The sequence below is a fragment of the Neovison vison genome, chromosome 7, assembly GCF_020171115.1.
Source record: "Neovison vison isolate M4711 chromosome 7, ASM_NN_V1, whole genome shotgun sequence".
In the NCBI taxonomy this organism is placed as follows: domain Eukaryota; kingdom Metazoa; phylum Chordata; class Mammalia; order Carnivora; family Mustelidae; genus Neogale; species Neogale vison.
Window position 1 is genome coordinate 203,635,045 of NC_058097.1, and position 13,296 is coordinate 203,648,340.

At 63.4% G+C, this 13,296-nt stretch overlaps 1 pseudogene; it reads right to left on the reverse strand.

Annotated features, from left to right (window-relative positions):
- Positions 1–6,170: 6,170 nt before the first annotated feature.
- Positions 6,171–6,897, reverse strand: LOC122913715 (annotated as a pseudogene).
- Positions 6,898–13,296: the final 6,399 nt, after the last annotated feature.

Genomic DNA, 13,296 nt, shown 5'->3' on the forward strand with positions numbered 1-13,296 from the left:
CCACGGCTCAGGGGACAGAAGACAGTGCCTGAGCCCGGCTGCCCCTGGGTCCCGGACCCACGGGTCTAAGGCTCTACCTTGGGGTCGCTGTGACCCAGACCCGAGTCCTGTCTGGCTGCCGCCCCCTTGCCTCGGGGTCTGTGGCTCCCGCCGCCCCTTCACACACAATCACGACCCGGGGACGGGTCCGAACGCCGCCTCTCTGTCGTGGGAAAGCACGGGCTATGCCGAGCCGGACGGTAGGCTCGGCGCCTTCTCTCTTGAGGCTCTGACCAGACGGTTCGAGGTCTCCCGCTCGAGGCGGGGGGGTGCGGTGGGACGTTTCCTTTTGCTCCTTTCCGGTGGGTCTGGTGCTTGAATCCTCAAGCTCTCCGGCAGGAGGGGCGGCAAGCGGGGACGTCGCGCCGAGCTGGCGTTTTCCCGCCCTCGGGCCTGGCGGCTGCGAGCCCAGCTCGGGCGGTTTCTCGGAGCCTGTGTTTGCTCCTTAAGGACCGAGCGGCACGTGCTAGGGGGACGGAGGCCACCCGTGCCTCCGTGTGTGAAGTCGCGAGAGGAAGCCCATGTCTTTTCTCAGCGGCCACGCGGACGGGCGGGCGGGGAGCGATAAACACCACGGGTCACCGGCGCTGATGGAGAGATACGGTGCGCACGGTCGTGCGGGGGCTGAATCCTGCCATCGCCCCTCCGGCCTGTCACGGCTGGGAAGGGCCCCTCTCCGTCATTCCGGAGCACACGCGCGTCCTGCAGGCCCCCGCCCCGCTGACCCACCGTGGCCCGCAGCGGCTGTCGGCGCCGTCGGGAACACTAAGGCTCGTCTCGGTGTCCAGAACCGGTGGCTCCGTCCCAGAGAAGGTTCTCGAGGAAAAGCCATCCTTGGGCCGGTGGGACGCTGTGATTCTGGATGTAGGGCCGATGACCGCAGCCTGGCTGGAGGCCCTGTGCGTCCACCTCTCCCATGGCCTCCGCCCTGCCGTGGCCCAAGAGCAAATCACCAATCAGCTCAGGGCATCGTGACTACCTCCAGGTCCTGGCCTGGTGTCCCCCTCCTTGGTGGCCCCAGCCCGGATCTAGTCCTGCAGAGGAGAGGCGCTGGCTAAGGGCTGAGGGTGGGGAATCCGACACTGCCCTCCCATGCCACAGCGCCCAGGCCCAGGTGTGCCCCTCCTGGGCTGTGCTTGCTGGGCTTCCAAGGGTCCTGACCCCAGGACTGAATCAGGCCCTCAGGGCAGGGCCCTGGGCCCAGTGTGTGTAGGTGTTTGGAGCAGAGACTTTGTCCCCTGGCTTTGGCCACCGAGATCATGTCCATCGACCTTGTCCCTCTGCTGTTCACCCACTCCTCACATCTAGCATTTATGTGGCACCAACTGTGTGCAGAGCCCGGGTTGGGAGTTGCAGAGAAACATGGTTTCCACCCTGGCGGAGGGGCGTGGTGCACGCCGAGGAGGGAGGGGCTGGCCCCAGTCTCGGGTTGGTCTGGGTCCCGCGGGCTGAAGTGGGACCAGCTGTCCTGATCTGATGCGGGGCTCGCTGTGGCCGGAACTGTGTCCTCTGCAATCACCACGGGGGGTCGGGACGTGGGGCCTCTGGCAGGTGATTTGGGGTAGATGAGGTCAGGAGGGCGGGCCCCGCCGTAGAATTCATGTCCTTGCAGAAGCAGAGATCACCGCCTCTCCTCAGGGAGGACCCTAGAAGACGGAGGCGGTCCCCTCCGCAGCCTCCCTCCACTGACCCCCTGACCTCGGGCTTCGACCTCCAGGCCTGTGAGCAGTGGACAGAAGGTAGGGCCTGTCTGCGGGGTCTCAGCTGGGTGAGCTGCTGGGACCATGTAGCCGGCGTCGAAGGTGCTGTCCGGGGAGGCGGAGCTGCAGCGGGCCTTAGGAGGGACCAGGGCCCAGGAAGCAGGGGTGCACAGCAGCAGCGGACGGCACGCGGCCACCACCTTACGAAGAGCCTCTGTGCGGCCGGCAGGTGCCTTCGTGACTGTGACTCCCCACGGCAGCCCCGAGAGGAGGCCGTCCATCCTGGGTCGTCCGTCAGCAACCGAAGCCAGAGGCTCGGGCCCTCGTCAGCGTCACCCAGCTTGGGGGACGAAGGGCCCTTTCTCCATCCGAGCAGGCCGCCAGTTCGTCCACGGGGTTTGACTCCACGGCTGTTGGCCAGCGGGAAGAGTAAATTCTCCAGTCCGTGGGAAAGTTCGGGAGGGAGGAGATGGGGAGGGAGACCCCTCCTCCCCAGGGCCTTTCCTCAAGTCGGCCGTGGCCCACTAAGTTGATGGTGGAGGGGCGCCAGAGAGGAGGGGACAGATACCCAGGCCCTTAGCAGGCAGGAAGGACCCCGGCAGCGAAGCCCCCATGGCAGGTGGGAAGCAGGGGCCTACCCCATGAGGTCAGGGCTGAGATCTCAGCCAGCCCCACACGACCCCCACCCGGGAGCCACGGACCCCCTGTCCCAGCACCGTCGGGGGCCTCAGGTCCCACCTCACGCAGCCCGCTGCCTCCCACACTGAGCGACCCGACGGACGCGGCCCACACTTGCCCGGGGTTGACCTCGCTGACCTCGCCCAGACCTGTGGGTGTGCCGCTCAGCGGGTGGCCCCAGGGAGGGAGCCGCAGAAACCACATTTTAAGGATGTTAGTTCTCAAGCAGCCTGGAAGGCGCTGAGGTGGGACGATCGAAACCTGCCCCACGCTTCTGCGCGGTTTTGGTTCCGCGTGTCTCGCCCGGGGCGGCCAGCAGAGGAGAGCCTCCGGGCACGTCCGTCGTCCCTCCTGGCCACCCCGGGACGCGGCTCCTTGGGAGGCAGGGGCACTCCCACAGGCCCCAGACCCCAGAGGTCACCCTGCCCAGGCGGAGCCCGCCAGGGGAGGAGCTGCCGCCCGCCGGGACGGCGCATGTGCAGATGCTGCCACCAGGTGGCGCCCTCCGGAGCGCGCGGAGCCGGGCCTGCACCTGCGGGGGCGGGGGCGGGGGCGGGGGCGGGGCGGTGCGCAGGTTCATGGTGGGGACCAGAGTCTACCCAGGACACAGCCCCGAGTGATGGGGATGGGGAACTTGGGTGTGGGCACCCAGTACAGCAGGAGGGCAGGGACGGGGCCGGGGGGCACCCAGAGATGGCGAAGGCCTGTACCAGGGGCCCGTGGCCAGTGCCCGGGGTACCCAGGGGAGCCCTGGAGGGACGGCGGGTGCTGTGGTGACCCAGAGGGCGACCAGCCCCCCAGTCCGCCCAGGGTGCTTGCACAAGGAGCTGCCTGACCCGCAGTGGGGGTCTTGCTCTCCCCGCGCTCCCCTGCCCCGTCCCTGCCTGGGGGAGCACAGTCAGCCCTGGGGGAGCACGGCAAGGTCAGCCGGCTTCAATACCCAGCTCGGCAGGAAAGGGAGGGACCCAGTGGGGCTACTCCAACTCCTCTCCTGGGCGGAGGACGGTTGGCTCCGGGCTGTCCTGGCCTCTGAGCCCCTGGCAGGCCTGCTCCCCTCCCAGGCTGTGGGCAGGCCCGGCCTCACGGGCGCCAGGGGCCTAGCATGGGGCTCCCACGCCTTCTGCTCCCACCACTTCTTCCCACCCCCCGTGTTCCTCCAAGCCCCCTGCCCTCAACCCTCAGGCCTGCTGAGGATTCGGGAGGAATGGGGGGCAGCTGTGCCAGGGGAGCGTGGTGGGCACTGGGGACTGGGCAGTGCTCTAGGGGGACATTGGAGGATGGGCTGTGCTCTGGGGGGCGCAGGTTGTGCTGGGAGGAACAGGGACCATGCCAGACCGCGGAGCCCAGAGTCCACGGAGAGCAAGGGTAAGCGGACACCTGTGCTCCTGCTGGGAGCCTGGGGCCTGCGGCTTTATTTTCGTTTCATTCACTGGCACCCGGCAAACTCCCCTTCCCTCACCGAGTCCCCCCTTACGGGACAGAGGCCCAGAGAGGGTCCAGGATTGCTCAGGTCCGACGGCTAGAGGGAGTGGAGATGGAGATTGTACTGTCTGTGGCTCGACAAGGGATGCGGTTCCAGCCATGAGGCCTGTGGCCCCCCAAGGACATCCTGCAGCTCCCGGCCCATGCTGAGAGGCTGTGGGCAGGGGTGGGCACAGACACCTCTGCTGGGGGCGGTGGACGCACAGGTGGGCAGATGGGTGAGGGCTTGGTCTCTGCTCTCCGGCACCTTTTGGATTCTGCATTTCTCTGTCTCACCGCCGTCTCCCCCCACATGGAAGGGAAACCATGAGGTGTTTGTCTTCCTCTGGCTCATCAGCACAATGTCCTCCCCCTGTCCGTTTATCTGCGCTGTGACATGGGCCAGAATTCCTTCCTTCTTTCGAGGCGAGTGACCTTCCCTTGCGTGCACGTCACACGTCTTTTACTTCCATCCACCGACGGGCACGTCGGTGTGTCCGAGCCTTGGCTACTGTGAATGATGCTGCGGCGAAGGGCGCCGTGAGAGGGAAGGGGGTTTCCCTCCCTGCAGGTGCACACCCGAAAGAGGACCCGGGCTCATAGGGCCGTCCTGGGCTTGCCGGGCCGCACCAGTTTGCATCCCCACCAGCCACACACGGGAGCCCGTCTCCTGCAGCCCTCGCCGGCACGTGTCGTCCCTTGGCTTTCGGACGGCGGCCGTCCCGACAGGTGTGAGGTGACCGCCGCTCCTGACTTCTTTGAAGATTTTATTCGTTGGACAGAGACGCAGCGAGAGCGGGAACACAAGCAGGGGGAGGGGCAGGGAGGAAGCAGACTCCCCGCTGAGCAGGGAGCCCGATGCGGGACTCGATCCCAGGACCCCGGGATCACGACCCGAGCCGAAGGCAGACGTCCGACGACGGAGCCCCCCCGGGCACCCCATCTGCTCTTGAATTTCTTCCGTTTTCAGACCAGGGCCTCTGCAGCTTCCTTTCGCAGAGATCCCGCGAATTGGGAAGCTGGTCCTGAGTCTGTGCCCCCTTCGGTGCGGGGACCCTCCACGTCTGCCCTCTGCCCTTCTCCCCTGTCGCTGGCCTCCGAGGACACCTCACTGGCACGCCTCTGCCCCCCAGCATCTGAAGGACGCCGTCAGCGACAGCATGTCTGGCTGCCCAGGGTGGCGTTCCTGGGCTCATGGCCGCGTCCTGCACCTGGGGTGGGGCCAGGGCCTCGTCCACAGCGTGGGTCCCCCTTACCAATCCAGCCTGACGGGAGCAGGGGCCCCTCAGCTGCTGGGCGCCGTGGCACGCTGCCGTTGCTTCCCCGCTCTACGGGCCCACTTGGAGCGTGTCCGATCTTGCAAGAGGTGAACAAAGTACCACCTCCAAGCCCTAAACAAGCAATTCCTGAGTCAGCCAGTCCTGCCCTGTCCTGACCCTGAGTGCCGTCCTGATCCCAAGTCGTTTCCTAGTCCTGGGTCCTGTCCTGACCTTCAGTCCCGTTCTTCCCAGAGGCGACAGGCAGGACGGGACTGACCGTTCTAGAGTATTTCCCTGGACTCCATCCCCTGTGCCTTCTGTGGACACTCCCTGGGCTTTCACGGTCAGGGCAGCACCAGGGGCGACATCAGGAACGTAATGAGACGGTGCAGGGGATTGAACCATGTCCTCCTGGAACTTCAGAATACGCCCTTATTGGGACATCAGGTCTTTGCAGGCGGAGCCAAGCTGAGGTTGTCCCGGACAAGGTGACAACCTAACTGAAGCCCGGTGTCCTCGTGAGAGCAAAGAGGAGAGGTGAGGTGCAGACACACGGGGAGAAAGGCCACGTGAAGAGGGGTCAGGCTCCAGCACGATGCAGGGCGCGTCAAGGATGCCGGCAGCCCCAGGAGCCGGAAGAGGCAGCAACGATCCTCCCCCAGAGCCTCGGGGAGCCCACGACCCTGCTGACTCCGCCGAGGACCAGCAGCCTCCAGACTGCGGGAGCAGAAACGTCTGCTGTCAAGCCCTCCACCTGTGGCCGCCTGCTCTGGAGCCCCAGGAGACCAATACAGTCGCTGAGATGAGCCCGGCCCCCAAGCCAAGAGCCCTGCTCCCATCACCTTCCGCGGACACACGGACGGACGGCTTTCCTGTCTGCCAGGGAGCACACAAGGGGAAATGGCGGACTGAAGGAAAAGTGCAAAACTACGACAGCACTGAGGTTATTTTCAGATTAAAAACAAACAAACAAATACGATTTCCCTGGGGAGTGGCACAACAGGGACCAGGAAGTGACCGTGTGTCCAGCATCTCACCTGACCCTGGGCAGGTATATAAAGGGCTCCCGGCCCAGGAGGCTCCACACCTGAGCACTGTCCTCCGCACCTGCTCCTCTGACTTGCTCCACCCTCAACCCACCAGAACCATGGGCTGCTGTGGCTGTTCCGGGGGCTGTGGCTCCGGCTGTGGGGGCTGCGGCTCCGGCTGTGGGGGCTGCGGCTCCGGCTGTGGGGGCTGTGGCTCCGGCTGTGGGGGCTGCGGCTCCGGCTGTGGGGGCTGCGGCTCCGGCTGTGGGGGCTGCAGCTCCGGCTGTGGGGGCTGTGGCTCCGGCTGCTGTGTGCCCGTGTGCTGCTGCAAGCCCGTGTGCTGCTGTGTGCCAGCCTGTTCCTGCTCCAGCTGTGGCTCTTGTGGGGGCTGCAAGGGGGGCTGCGGCTCCTGTGGGGGCTGCAAGGGGGGCTGTGGCTCCTGTGGGGGCTGTGGGTCCTGTGGCTCCTGTGGCTGCTCCCAGTCCAGCTGCTGTGTCCCCTGCTGCTCCCAGTCCAGCTGCTGCAAACCCTGCTGCTCCCAGTCCAGCTGCTGCAAGCCCTGCTGCTCCCAGTCCAGCTGTTGCAAGCCCTGCTGCTCCCAGTCCAGCTGCTGCAAACCCTGCTGCTCCCAGTCCAGCTGCTGTGTCCCCGTCTGCTGCCAGTGCAAGATCTGAGATGCTGACCATAAGACTCAGGTAAGCTCAGGGTCCCCAGGAAGACTTCCTTCCTCATTTCCGCTCTGGGCTGCTCTCAACCCAGGGACAGTTTTCTCTGAGTCCTAAGGATGGAAATGACCCTATCATAGTCCTTGGTTTATCCTGTGATCCCCTTTGCAGTTACTTATCAGGAGGACCTCGTCCTCCTCACCCCATCCCTCCCAGCATCTAACACCTGCACCCTGAAATTTCCTCCACGAGCACTTACCTCCGTGTCTGCTGGCTCCTGGTGACCCTCACTCTCCGTCCCTTCCCATCGTGGTCCCCATGGAGCCAGTCCTGCAGCCACGATCAGAACTAAGGGTGCAAGCTCTAGCTGAGACTCTTAGGGTCCAATTGGGTCTTCAGTCCCTTTAAATAAAATGTTCTGCACCTGCCAGCCTTGTTCTCATTGTGGTTCTTTCCCTAATATCTTCGTCATTGGACTCTGCTTGTCCATTGTCTCGCACCTGCTGTGTCTTGGGCTCTCTGCTCTGCCCTGGGTGCACAGCAGAAAGGGAGACAAAGACCCTCGGCCCCAGTCCCTGCTCCGGGAGGGGGTGGCCCACTGTTCTCCAGGAAGGTTGGTGCCGTTGTTTCCGCATCTCCGGGGCTGAGCCCGGCGTGGAGCGGGCACACACCTGGGGGAGACCCAGGGCGTGAGTGGCCAGCTTCACTGCTAACCCCTCCATCCGGTGGCATGTCCTGCTCATGACCAGGACAGAAGCTCTAGCCGGTGCCATGGGCTTCAATTTATGCAAGATATCGGGAGGGCAGAGGCATCATGGCAAGGGCACGTCCTCTGTGCTGGAAGGCGACAGATGCCCCACGTCTCATGGACCAGCCTTGGGTGTCAGAAACGATGCATCTTTCTGCCTGGCTGTCCTCGGCCGGGCGTGCTCTGTGCAGGCCAGAGGTGCCGCTTCATCTGGACCTGATGCAGCATCTCCCTTCATCTGAGAACCATGGTCAACCAACACGTAGCCGACTTCTGAGTGTCCTGTGCTGGGCCACATGGGAACTTATTGGGCGTCACGTGCCAAGCCGGGGAATGTTTGTATACTGTGTCCCAACTGATCATTAAAACAACAGGCAACCAGGATGGAAAGGAATTTTCCTGAAACTACAGAGCCAGTAAGCCCATAGCTGGCTTCTAAGCTGCGTCACTCCGTCCCCAAGGCCTGATGCTGGCCTGCCCTGCTGGGTGCTAGCGGAGGCACCAGAGGGTGTAGATTATCTCAGCGGTCTGCAAGAGTATGACGCCCAAAGGAAAGAAAGGCCAGAGAGCTCCAGGACGTCATGGTCCTGGGTCCAGCGAGACGACGGCCAGGGAGCCCGGTTTTTGCTGTGATCTCCCTGGCAACCAAGAGGTGCCACACAGGCCTATCGCCGAGGAGAGGGAGCAGAGAGGTTCACCGGGCATCACCCTCATGACAGGTCAGAGCGAGGAGTCACACGGGGTGATGGGCCCCAGAGTAGAGGGCGCCCTACAGGGCGTGCGGTCCCTAGGCCCGCTTCAGCGAGACTCGAAGGACCAAGCCACAGGCCTGATTCGGAAGAGCAGCACTTCCGCAAGTCTAAAGCTGGATGCATTCACCCGCAGGGCAATGGGCTTGAAGTCAATGTCCCCGCAACGCGTGACTGGTCAGACACAGAGCAAGGATGTGACTTACACATTCCCGAGTGTGATGCTTAATTTTATGTGTCTGCTTGGCTGGGCCATGGCGCCCAGATATTTTGGTCAAACGTTATTCCTGAAGCGTCCATGAGACTGTTTGGGGATGAGATGCTATTTCAATCTGTGGACTTTGAATAAAGCAGACGATGGGCCTTGGTGTGGGTGGGCCTTGTCTAATCAGTTGAAGGCTTGCATAGAACAAAAGACAGACTTCCCAAGCAGCCGGGAATTCTGCCAGTGGACAGCCTCTGGGTTCCATCAGCAATTTTGGCTCCTACTGGTTTGCCAGCAGAAGGCCTTCGTGTTCACACCCTGCTTCCCACCTGCTTCCCACCTGAGTCTCCGGGGCTGGTCTTCCCGCCCAGACTTCGGGCTCGCCCCGCCTCCACAGCGGCATGAGCCAATTCCTTAGAATAAGCGTCTTTCTCTACCCACACATCCTGTCGGATCCACTGCTCTGGAGAACACTGCCCAGCACTCTGCCCAGTGGCCGCAGGGACGCTGCCCGCAGACGGGTGTGGCCAGCCCGAGCCTCCTCCACGGGGTGCCATCCAGGACAGGGAGGCCAGAGTTCAACTAGCCCAAGCTGGGAAGGATGCCCGTCCCGTGCGAAGACTCGGACACTTCCCCTCAGCAGATGTACCCGCCTGGCGGGACCACACTGGCTTCCTGGGGTGCTCGGCCAGGGGAAGATGTCCGTGAGCTTCGGAGAGCCCGCGGGAAAGGCGTCAGCCTCAACATCAAAGTCTCCGCGGGGGCGTGGGAGAGGGCAGGTCCGCCGCCTCCCAGCCCTCGGTCTTCCTTGCCCTGTCCCCCGGGGCAAGAGGGCGCAGCCTGGGAAGTCTGCGGAGGAGAGCAGGGGGGCTGGGGAGGGGGACCTGCCGCCCTCACGGGGAAGACCTGGTTCTTCCAGGCTGCGCCCCAGAAACACCAGAAGGCACACAACCCGAAAAATCCTGGATCCTTAAATCTTTAAAGAAATGTAGCTGTGGCGTAATAAGCAAAATCCTTTTCAGTCCTCAGCTGGACGTATTAAAGTAGGGCTGTCACAGTGAAGCAAACGGGGGGGGGACAAGAGTGACCGCCTGGTCCCAGGCGTGCGTGGGCGCTGCTGGCACGGACCCGAACATGTTTGCTTCTTGCTGCTGCTGCACCGTGTGGAAGTGAAGCCACGGGAGACGGGGCCCCGGGCAGTAGAGCTCACTGGCCTTTCCCAAGCCCTCCTAGAGCCGCCCTCTGATCAGGAACATTCCGGCACCTCAGGAGTCACTGCCCTCAGCCCCGGAGGGCCGCCCCCTGACTTCCCTAGGTGCCTGTGGGCGCTGCCTGTTCGCTACTGAAGGTCAGTGCAGCCGCAGGGGGCCACGGGCGCTCTCCGGTGACCCCCCACGGGCTCGCACCCCAGACTTTGGAAGGAGGGTCGGAGGCAATGGCCCTACACGGTGGGCTCCTACACGCGGCTGGCACTCCCAGGGGCAGGGACGGTGCACCCCCACCCACTGTCCAAAGGAGAGAGCGGGAAACGTCTGAGGTCCGGGTGTGAAAACGTGTCCCCTACCCTCCCCCTTCTCCCCCCACCAAAGGGACATCTTCAGGTGCTACAGGTGGGACCCAAGGAGGAGGGGATGCCCCTAGTTCTCAGGCACACTGACCCAGAAGCAGCCTCGAAAACCGGGGGCTGGGGGCAGGATGAGGGGTGCGGACAAAGTGCGGAGGGCGACCTTCTCTCTGCCCCGGGGCAGGGTCCAGAGCGGAGCTGAGCCGGGACAGGGAGGAAGGGCGCCCGTCTCTCTTCAAACACCCCAGACTCACAGTTTGTACCAGCTCTTAGTAGATTTTTATTGAACAAATGTCACTTCATTTGAGATGACAATTGAGCCATTGCCAAAGACTGAGTGACCGTTGATATTTTCTGTTTCCCCCGGGGGCAATCTGTGTAGCTCCGGTGATGTCCTGCTGAGGGCAGAGTCCCCGTCCCTTTATTACTAAGTGAACTTTTAAGATCACCATGCGCTTCCCAAAGGCTGGACGTTTGGTGAAGACGTTGAAGAAGACAAATGTCCCTTGCAAAGGGACAGGTCAGTGACCCCCACCCCCAACGCCGGCTTTCCCTCCTGCCTTTGGCGAGAACAGGACGGAAGGACCGCGTCACCGTCCCCCGTGTGTCCGGACACAGCGACTCCCGCCGGCTCCTTGGTTCTCCCGCGCGCTGCGCTTCCGACTCGGGGTCACAGAAGCGTCTGCGGCTCCGCGCCCCACGCGCCGCCCCTGCACACGCTGCGCATTTGGGTCCGTGAGGGACCGAGCCTTCATTCCGTACAAACGCGGGTTCCAGCCTCTGCGGTGCGGCTGCGGCTGCTCCCGTCCCCCAGCGGGCTGCCTTTGTGCCTCCGTCGGAGCTCGGGCGACTTCGGGGGTGTCCGGACCCGGCGCCCGCGCCCCGCACCGCCCTGCGCGCGACCGGCCGGGGCCCGTGTAGCTAACGTGGGCTTAAAGGCGGGGAACACCTTCCTCCTGCTTCATTTCCATTTTCAGAGTTGTTCCGGCTTCCCGCCGCACGTGTCACCACAGACTTCATTTTGTCTTTATCCACCAGAGAATTCTGCTAAGGTTTTTACTGCAATCCCACTAAATCTGCCCACGGGGGTGGGGCGCGTGGACACGTTTCCGGTGTTGGATCTTCCCACCCGTCCGCCCGTCCCTGCAGCCGCTTGGTGGGGCGTCTTTGGTTTCCTCCGAGTCACGTATAACAGACCAATTCTGAGTGCGTTTAACTGGGTTTATACCTAAATATTTCATTTGGGGACCTATTTTTCTTAAGATTTTATTTATTTATTTGACAGAGATCACAGGCAGGCAGAGAGGCAGGCAGAGAGAGGAGGAAGCAGGCTCCCCGCTGAGCAGAGAGCCCGACGTGGGGCTCGATCCCAGGACCCCGAGATCATGACTCAAGCTGAAGGCAGCGGCTTAACCCACTGAGCTATCCAGGCGCCCTGAGGGGAGCTAATTTTTGAAAAATAGACGTTATTTATTTTAAAGTGGACTTTCTTTTTTAGAGTAGTGTTTGGTTCGCAGCAAAATTGGGAGGGAAGTGGACACGTGGCCATGGACGCTTCTTCCCGCACAAGCCTCCCCCTTCCCACGCCCCCGCCACGAGGTATGCCCGCGAACCTGCACGGACCCGCCGTCCTCGCCGGAAGCCCACGGTTTACACCAGGGTTCACTCTCAGGGTTGCATGGGGTTTTTTTTTGTAGAAAAAAGAGTCAAATTTTAACTCTAACTGACCCAGCTGCGTCCAGGAACGTCTCCAAACCATGAGACGACAGGAACATGAAGCAACGCTCCTGGGGAAGGAACAAGCCTGTACCAGCCCCGGCGCTGCTGAGGGTCAGGCCGGGAGCAGCCCGTCCGCCAGGCTGGTTCTGTCTCCCACGCGGGGCTCTCATCCCGAGGGGACGGCTGGGCGTGTGCCCCCAATGCCGGGGACTCTTGAGAAGTCACTGATGGGGCAACTGTTGTGGACTGGGCTATGTGTGCCCCCCAGATTCACGTGTTGAAGCCCTAACCCCATGGTCTCAGAATGGGACCTCATTTGAGAGGTAATCAGGTTAAAACGGTCCCCAGGGTGGCCCTAATCCCATGTGACCGGGATCCTTATAGGAAGAGGGGATCAGGACACAGACGCGCACGGAGGGACGACCCTGTAAGGACCCGGGGGAGCACGGCCCTCCGCACACGAGGAGCGAGGCCTCGGGGGACCCCGCCCTGCCCGCCCTGCACCGCGGGCGTCGGCCTCCGGGACCAGAGGGACAGCCCACGGTGCTGCGGCGGCCCCCATGACAGGGCGCGGCCCGGTCCGCAGTGTCCACAGCGCCGAGGCCAGGACAGCACGCGGGGGAGGCAGGGTAGCGCGAACGCAGGGTCTGAGGACGGGCTCCCGGACGAAAGGACAGGGGACGGCGTGCTCAGCAGAAGGCGTGGGCGGAGGACCGTCCACACGCGAACGAGGGCTGGGATGCACGTCCTGCGCCATATGCAGAAACCCCCTCCACGCGGGCCCCGGGTCGGAATGCAAAGTGTGATAGAGAATCTTCATGACCCCGGGTTGGGCAAAACGTCTCCGCTGTGGTGTCCGCAAACTGGAAACGTGCACCGGGCCACCTCTGACCGCAGCCCCGGCTCGGAAGGCACCGCTGGGAGAAGGAGGCGCCCCGGGGGAGAAGAGGCCTGAGAAGGTACACCGCCGCGCCCCGACAACATGCGTTCTCAGCCGTCCGCAAGAAGGAAGCCGCGGTATGAAGGCGTGGGCTGAGGACGTAAAGGGGCCCCTCCCCAAAGGGGCCACGCGGATGGCCAGGGACGCGGGGTGGGGGGCCGACGTGGCCAGTGAGGAGGGACACGCACGTGAGAGCCACGGGCGGGGACACGCTGCGGACTTCGCAGAGCGGCTGGAATGAACGCAGCCCACGCCGGCTCGGGCGCAGACGGAGTCGCTGGCTGGGGCGGAGCGGGGACTGTGCCTCGCGGGATGCCCTGGACGGATCCTCCTAGAACGGACACACACGCCTCGTGACTCAGTCCTGCTCACAGACACTGATCCGAGGGGAGAAGAAGTCCACGTCCACTCACAACCTGCGTGCGGGTGTTGATCTGTGACCACCGACGGGCAGGGGCGGTGGGACGGTCCCTCCGCCTGGGGGTGGACACACGGCGGGGCAGCCGCATCGGGGACCTCTTCGTGGCACCTGCCACAGTAG